A 9,213-nucleotide genomic window follows, 5' to 3' on the forward strand; every position below is an offset into this window, starting at 1 on the left:
TGATGAGGCATGCCTGTAAAATAACTTGACTAAATTGCCCATTTGAGCACAGGAGAATAATATGCTGATAAATACATCAAAAACTAAGCATATGAGCTTTGAGAGACATAAACTGTAAGGTTAATATTTAATACAGAACACAGTGATTAAAACTGGAGACTCATTTAAGGACCTGGTTATATGGGTAGATTCAGCTATAAGTTTTTCTAATCATGTTAACCAATTGGTTAATGATAGTTAACTATAGGTTAGTATATATATAGGTAAGTATAGGCATAGTGAACTATAGGTTGTATAAAAAGATTTAGAAAGTCTTGGAAATCAAAAATAATGAAGTCATTGTTTGTTAGTTACAGTAGACCCAAACATGAGTATGGAATAACAATATGGAAACCCTGTAAGAAAACAAGCATGAGTAAACTGGAAAGAGTACAGCAGAAATATACCAAGGGCATCCATGGATGTGAACATTTAAGTTATTGTGAAAGACTAAAATATCTGAACTTGTAGATTGTCTCTTACAGATATCTAAGAGGAGATCTTATTCAGGTATATAGGGCATTTAGAGACAACTACCTCTGGGAATGTTTGGGATTATCAAAAATTACTAGAGAATCATCAGACAACCTATGTAGAAGATTTTATAGGAATGAGAAGTGTACTAATTGGTTCTCTGACAGTAGCTGATGCATGGAACAGACTACCAAATTATATTAAACCAAGTACTAGTTTAGATATTTTTTAAGAACAGCCTGGACACATTATGGGAACAAGTGTTTTGGTATATTCGCAAGCTAGAACGGCATTAATGCCTGTGCTTGAAATATTTGTATTTATGTCTATATATGCTAGAAAAATTATAATGCATTTAAAAATATTAGGTATAGTTTCTGGATTTCATCCTATGAAAGTGGAATTTCATTTTTTTGAGAATCATAAAGCAATTTCCTGGCAAAGTCCTTTTATATTTAACAAGTAAAAAGTGAGTTAGAGAGATCAGTTGCTGTAGCAGACTGCGATGACCATATATCTGCTGCCAGTATACTGAGCCCCTCCCCCCTTTGCCTAGCTCTTCCATTTGGACTGTGAACTTAGAACAAACCATAAAGAAAACATGTTTAAATGAACAGCTGACAGAAATTTGAATATCTCCATCATACTTGCTTATCTGCATTTTTTCCATGGAAATCATAGGTCTTCATGAAGACCGTAAATACTAAATGCATAACGAGTTCGCCACCGGAAAACTTTCTTTTTTTTTTTTATGGGTGCACCATGATAGCAGTTGATAATTTTAAATGTTATTACCATTGTGAACTTATGGGATTCCTCAGGTTTGATCCATGACAAAAGAGCACTACATCTATTGCTTAATATGAATGTTAATAGTCCAGCTGACCTGTTTTTGAGGTGTGAGGTTCTTAAGTTATGAGTCTCCATAACTTCTAAGTATTTTATGGGTGTATGTGTCAGCTGCAGAGAGAATGTTCTTTAGATCAGACTTCTCAACTGTCCCTGTTTTTGAGGACTGATTTACCCCTGCATATGATGTATGCATTTTGGAGTTATGTCCCTATCTTCAGGCTTGATTTCTCCTTCATAAATCTCCGCTCATTGCACATGATTTTTGAAGCTTTCTAGTTCACAGAAAACCATATAACATGATGAAGTTACAATAGGCACCAATTATTTAGAGAAAGAGGGCACACATCTGCCATCTCCCCTTTTTCAGAAGCAAAAATAAATGCCCTAGTGTGGTAGAATTTTGAAAAACAGTTCATTAAAGCCTACAGAGTTTACACTGTCACTTTGAAAATGTACTTATTTACATCATTTTTGTCACTCTGTTTTTAAACATGTTTCTGAGTAGTATTCCACATTCCTACTAGAGGAGTTATGTAATATTTTTGTATTCAATTTTTATGCTAGATGTTTAGGTTTTTGGTTGGATGTACCTACTTTGCATGGTCCTTGTTCCAATTTTTAATGTCTGCAGGTTCAGAGACATGATCTAGATTGAAGAAGAAAAATGTTTGGATTATAAGGCCTGCAGTTTCTCCTAATTATTTTGAAGTTAGAGAGGCACCTTAAAGTACGTGTGTGTGTGTGCGCACATGCGTGCGTGCGTGTGTGTGTGTGTGTGTGTGTGTGTGTGTGTGTGTGTGTGCATGCTTGTGTGTGCATGCGTGCGTGCGTGTGTGTGTGTGTGTGTGTGTGTGTGTGTGTGTGCATGCTTGTCTGTGTACGCTTGTGTGTGTGTGTGTGTGCATGTGTGTGTGTGTGTGTGCATGTGTGTGTGTGTGTGTGTGTGTGTGTGTGTGTGTGTGTGTGTGTGTGCGTGTGTGTATTCAGAACCAATATCATCTCTAGTCAGCAAATATCTTATGCATACCAATTTATGGAAGCCAGGGTTCATTTTGTTTTATCTCTGGTCTTACCAAATGGAGTCATCTAACATTTGCCTTATTTTTCAACACACCGAATATTCCAAATGGAAATAAAACAGTTGTGGGGAGAGGGAAACATCCTTGCTACTATTATATTTTATATCAAAATTCTGTGAAACTCTAGAATCCAGGTTATAATATGCATGCAATCTTGAGACTTTTATAGTTTCAGTAAACTGAGTGGGGAACCATAACTTATGAATTATTATGAACAGATACTCTCATGAAGTCCTATCAAAAGCTTAATCAGAATCTTTGCTGAGGGGAAAAGTGGAACTTTTACTTCTTTTCTTCCCTCTGAGTTAACTGTGGTGTGCACAGCGTGTTGTCTATGAGGCAGAATATCAGTCAGATCATGGTATATTAAGCCTGTTGTAACTCCTTTTAAACTGCTACACACGGCCACATGCAATTTACTAACCATGTTTAGAACTGTGACATGGCAGTAATGATCATACCATGTTAAACCTTCACCATTATTCAGAAATGCAATGATCAAAACCAGGTGGAGCATGGACACATTATAAATAATGCCCCTGGGCATTACAGACCACTTGACAGTTTAGAGAGTAGAAGTCCTTCTTCTCCATGCATTGCAGTCCTTCTGTACCAAACTAAGAATCAAAAGAACCAAAGGCTTAGCAGATTTACTTGAAACAAAAGATTTATTGAGTTAGCGCTTTCGGAAACAAACTGTGTTTTTCCTTCTTCAGACAAGATACAACCATTTTGCAAAGCTTATAAATAACTTACACATACAATGCCAATTAACTGATTAGTAAAACTAGTTAAATAGTTTTAAATAGTTTTGAATAGTTTTAAAGTGACAGATACAATTCAGTAGATTTTAAACAAGCCAAAGGAATAAACCTTAGGCAAATACACTTAGGTCCCAGAATCCTAACTAACAATTCAACCAACATATAAAAATAATGATGCTGTGTGTGAATATTAAAAGACACTTAATAAAATTATTATTAGACAAATGCATTAAAAAATGCTTATTAGACCATTAAAAACAAATCTTCCACGGCACTAATACTTTTTCACTTACACCAGGGCAATGGGCAGAACAATCCGAGAGCGTCCAACCAACAAGGACGCACACGCAAACGCAAACGAACCAGCGCAGGAGGTAGTAGTAGAGGGGTTTTTGGAACCCCAAGCGCTGGCTAACTCCGCTGGCGACTTTTTTATCTACAATTATTCTGACTTGACTTTTCCACAAGACATTATTGACTTTTTTGCCTTGGGTTTATCTTTCGTCCCAGATTCAGGGATGAACCTAGTAGATTCCATTGTGGATTTGAAACTTTTTGTATGCAAAATTAACCTCAATGCTGTTTTGGGTCCATCCCCCTCCCTTGCCAAGTTTTTGCGTGTTTCAAGCACCTTTAATCCACCTCTGCACCCTAACATTTTGGCTTTCGAGGAAATGTGTGAGTTGGATTTTAGGGCTTGTGCTGATTCAGGTTTAAGAACTATGAAACACTGTTATAACATTACTCAAAATGAGCGCGATTTTATTAAACTGTTGATTGATTGCAAAATCAGGATTATGAAACCGGATAAGGGAGGGGGCCTAGTTTGTATGAATCACAGTACATATATGGAATGTATGACTGAATATCTTAAAAATTCGCCTTACCAACAAGTTTGTCTTAATGAGGTTAATGTGGCTTACGCTAAGTTTAGGGCTGCTTTAGATGAGCTTTTTATTGAAAAGGCTATTGATTTAGAGTTGTTTGATTTTCTGACTATGCCAGCCCCCAGAATGGCATCCCTATTTGGCATTCCTAAAATCCACAAGCGGATTATTGACCCCCCTTTTAGACCCATTGTCGATGGACGTGGGTCCATTTCTTATGGTTGTGCCAAGTATGTGGACAGTATCCTAAGGACCCTAGTTGAGAGCGAGCTCCAAATATGCAAAGACTCTTGGAGTTTTTTAACCCATCTTGCAACCATCCCTTTCAAGGAAGATTACAAAATGTTGACAGTAGACGTAAAGGAACTCTACACAGTGATTCCCCAAGATGTGGGGATTGAGTGGATTAGGGATTTCATGTCTGCAAGGAAATGTGACAATAATACCATTTATGTCATTACCTCCTTGTTAGATTTAGTGTTGAGTAACAACTTTATGTGGCTTGAGGGTGAGATCTTCTTGCAAAAAACAGGGGTGGTGATGGGATCCCCCTGTGGTGGCAGTTTTGCCAACTGCATAATGGCTCATTGGGAGACCACCTTCCTTTTTAAAATGGCTGTGTTTAAAGAAAACATAGTATGGTACACAAGGTACCAAGATGATATGTTCATTTTGTGGAAAGGGCCGACTGAAGGTGTTCAAGAATTTATTGAATTGATTTCAGCTTCAACTAATTTTTTGGAGTTTACATTCAACTTACAAAATGAATGTATTAATTTTCTTGACATTAGTTTGCATAAGGATGTGGGTGGAAAAAGATTTAAAAGCACCATCTATAGGAAGCCCAAGTATTCCAACTGTTTCCTTCATTTTTCTAGCTGCCACCCCTACCACCAAAAGAGAGCAGTGGTTAAGGGGCAGTTAGTCAGGGCAGCCTGAATGATTTCCGATGAGGGAGATTTCATGGATGAATGTTCTAAACTTGAACGTATGTTTCTAAAGAGAGGATACCCCCTGAGCCTAGTTTCTGGTATCTCCACCAAGGTTATTACTAAAAGGCAGATTGGCTATTGTACACCCCTTTTAAAAGACACTTAATAAAATTATTATTAGACAAATGCATTAAAAAATGCTTATTAGACCATTAAAAACAAATCTTCCATGGCACTAATACTTTAAACTAAACTGAAGGCTCACAAGCGAAGTCAGTAAAACTATTATCTATTTAAAGCCAACTTCTTTAGAAAACATTTTATAGAGACCATTTCATTTAAACCTGGGGGTAAATAAGCAGCAGTAGAAATTTGCTTTTTGAGTTCATCAATTTCTAAATTAATCTGCCAAGGCCCTCCTCTAATGTCTGTATTATTTTGTTTAAACACAGAGAACTTAAAAACATGGTCAGGAAAATCTGCGATGTGCCTAGCCAAAGCATTGTTTGTATCCCTTTTGTTAACAGCATAAATGTGCTCATAAATGCGTGTCCTAAGCTTTCTTTCGGTCTTCCCGATATAGAAAGCTTTACAGGCCTGGCACTTGGCACAATAGACCACTCCCTTAGATTTGCACGAAAATCTACCATTAGGTTTATATACCCTCTCCCTTATTTCAAAATGTTGATTCGTGTTAAGGTACCTACACTGTTGACACCTCCCACATTTAACCATACCTTTACTAGTATTGGGGTGTGAATTAATGGAATATTGCAGCAACTGTTTCAAGTTCTGCCCCCTTCTAAAGGTAATCTTAGGTTTATTACCAAAAAGTTTAAATAGAGAGGGGTCCTCCATAATGAGGACCCAGTTCTTATAAAGAGTTTGTCTAATAAAGGAGTGGTTAAGGTTATAGGTAACAACAAAACTTATGTGGTGGCAGTCCGTGGTGTTACATAAAGAAATATCCCTCTGATGAACGGGAGAGAAATCCTCAGCCAAAGCTTGAGTTGTACCTAAATGGGGTGTAAAATAGCCAATCTGCCTTTTAGTAATGACCTCGGTGGAGATACCAGAAACCAGGCTCAGGGGGTATCCTCTCTTGAGAAACATACGTTCAAGTTTAGAACATTCATCCGTGAAATCTCCCTCATCGGAAATCATTCGGGCTGCCCTGACTAACTGCCCCTTAACCACTGCTCTCTTTTGGTGGTAGGGGTGGCAGCTAGAAAAATGAAGGAAACAGAAAGCTGCAGCTACAAATTTCCTATTTAGAAGAATGCCTTAAGAAAGAAATGATTCCGAAGGGGCTTAGACAATGGCGTTATCCTGTTGGGCTGGTAAACCAGTCTGAATTCCACTTGGAACTCATTGAGTTGTTTAACAAACAGGGTTTTGATTTTATTAAATTAATGGTTAAGCAGTACCAAGTTCAGGTGTCTAGTTTTAAAGCTGAATTAGAGCAAATGGAGTTTGACATCACATCTAATGCTGATTTTCCTCGCTACAAGTATGAATATATGAGGATTTTCAACAGTATTGATGCTACTATTATCAAGCTGGCTTCTGCCAAGAAAAAGAAAATTTTAAGAGACACTCAGCAGTATTCTTCTGGGACTGCCTATCCCCTACCCCCACCTGTTTTGGTTAACAATTTTCTGAGTACACATAATGTGGATCAGGACACATCAAGTGAGAATGGGGATCAAGAGTTGGACAGTTTCAATGAGGAACATGTGCCCAGACGAAGTGAAAGAATTAGGAACAATGCAAATAATTCTAACATTTTCCCTGCTGCTAACACTCGAGCTGCTGTTAACAGGAACCTAAATAGAAACACAGACAATTGTGCTCAGTCTAACCAGCCCTCGACATCCATGCAACAGGGTTTTCACTTACACCAGGGCAATGGGCAGAACAATCCGAGAGCGTCCAACCAACAAGGACGCACACGCAAACGCAAACGAACCAGTGCAGGAGGTAGTAGTAGAGGGGTTTTTGGAACCCCAAGTGCTGGCTAACTCCGCTGGCGACTTTTTTATCTACAATTATTCTGACTTGACTTTTCCACAAGACATTATTGACTTTTGTGCCTTGGGTTTATCTTTTGCCCCAGATTCAGGGATGAACCTAGTAGATTCCATTGTGGATTTGAAACTTTTTGTATGCAAAATTAACCTCAATGCTGTTTTGGGTCCGTCCCCCTCCCTTGCCAAGTTTTTGCGTGTTTCAAGCACCTTTAATCCACCTCTGCACCCTAACATTTTGGCTTTCGAGAAAATGTGTGAGTTGGATTTTAAGGCTTGTGCTGATTCAGGTTTAAGAACTATGAAACACTGTTATAACATTACTCAAAATGAGCGCGATTTTATTAAACTGTTGATTGATTGCAAAATCAGGATTATGAAACCGGATAAGGGAGGGGGCCTAGTTTGTATGAATCACAGTACATATATGGAATGTATGACTGAATATCTTAAAAATTCGCCTTACCAACAAGTTTGTCTTAATGAGGTTAATGTGGCTTACGCTAAGTTTAGGGCTGCTTTAGATGAGCTTTTTATTGAAAAGGCTATTGATTTAGAGTTGTTTGATTTTCTGACTATGCCAGCCCCCAGAATGGCATCCCTATTTGGCATTCCTAAAATCCACAAGCGGATTATTGACCCCCCTTTTAGACCCATTGTCGATGGACGTGGGTCTATTTCTTATGGTTGTGCCAAGTATGTGGACAGTATCCTAAGGACCCTAGTTGAGAGCGAGCTCCAAATATGCAAAGACTCTTGGAGTTTTTTAACCCATCTTGCGACCATCCCTTTCAAGGAAGATTACAAAATGTTGACAGTAGACGTAAAGGAACTCTACACAGTGATTCCCCAAGATGTGGGGATTGAGTGGATTAGGGATTTCATGTCTGCAAGGAAATGTGACAATAATACCATTTATGTCATTACCTCCTTGTTAGATTTAGTGTTGAGTAACAACTTTATGTGGCTTGAGGGTGAGATCTTCTTGCAAAAGCAGGGGTGGCGATGGGATCCCCCTGTGGTGGCAGTTTTGCCAACTGCATAATGGCTCATTGGGAGACCACCTTCCTTTTTAAAATGGCTGTGTTTAAAGAAAACATAGTATGTTACACAAGGTACCAAGATGATATGTTCATTTTGTGGAAAGGGCCGACTGAAGGTGTTCAAGAATTTATTGAATTGATTTCAGCTTCAACTAATTTTTTGGAGTTTACATTCAACTTACAAAATTAATGTATCAATTTTCTTGACATTAGTTTGCATAAGGATGTGGGTGGAAAAAGATTTAAAAGCACCATCTATAGGAAGCCCAAGTATTCCAACTGTTTCCTTCATTTTTCTAGCTGCCACCCCTACCACCAAAAGAGAGCAGTGGTTAAGGGGCAGTTAGTCAGGGCAGCCTGAATGATTTCTGATGAGGGAGATTTCATGGATGAATGTTCTAAACTTGAACGTATGTTTCTCAAGAGAGGATACCCCCTGAGCCTGGTTTCTGGTATCTCCACCAAGGTCATTACTAAAAGGCAGATTGGCTATTTTACACCCCTTTTAGGTACAACTCAAGCTTTGGCTGAGGATTTCTCTCCCGTTCATCAGAGGGATATTTCTTTATGTAACACCACGGACTGCCACCACATAAGTTTTGTTGTTACCTATAACCTTAACCACTCCTTTATTAGATAAACTCTTTATAAGAACTGGGCCCTCATTATGGAGGACCCCTCTCTATTTAAACTTTTTGGTAATAAACCTAAGATTACCTTTAGAAGGGGGCAGAACTTGAAACAGTTGCTGCAATATTCCATTAATTCACACCCCAATACTAGTAAAGGTATGGTTAAATGTGTGAGGTGTCAACAGTGTAGGTACCTTAACACGAATCAACATTTTGAAATAAGGGAGAGGGTATATAAACCTAATGGTAGATTTTCGTGCGAATCTAAGGGAGTGGTCTATTGTGCCAAGTGCCAGGCCTGTAAAGCTTTCTATATCGGGAAGACCAAAAGAAAGCTTAGGACACGCATTTATGAGCACATTTATGCTGTTAACAAAAGGGATACAAACAATGCTTTGGCTAGGCACATCGCAGATTTTCCTGACCATGTTTTTAAGTTCTCTGTGTTGAAACAAATTAATACAGACATTAGAGGAGGGCCTTG

The sequence above is a fragment of the Protopterus annectens genome, chromosome 4.part0 (genome assembly GCF_019279795.1).
Source record: "Protopterus annectens isolate FY-2018-M chromosome 4.part0, PAN1.0, whole genome shotgun sequence".
Classification (NCBI taxonomy): Eukaryota; Metazoa; Chordata; order Ceratodontiformes; family Protopteridae; genus Protopterus; species Protopterus annectens.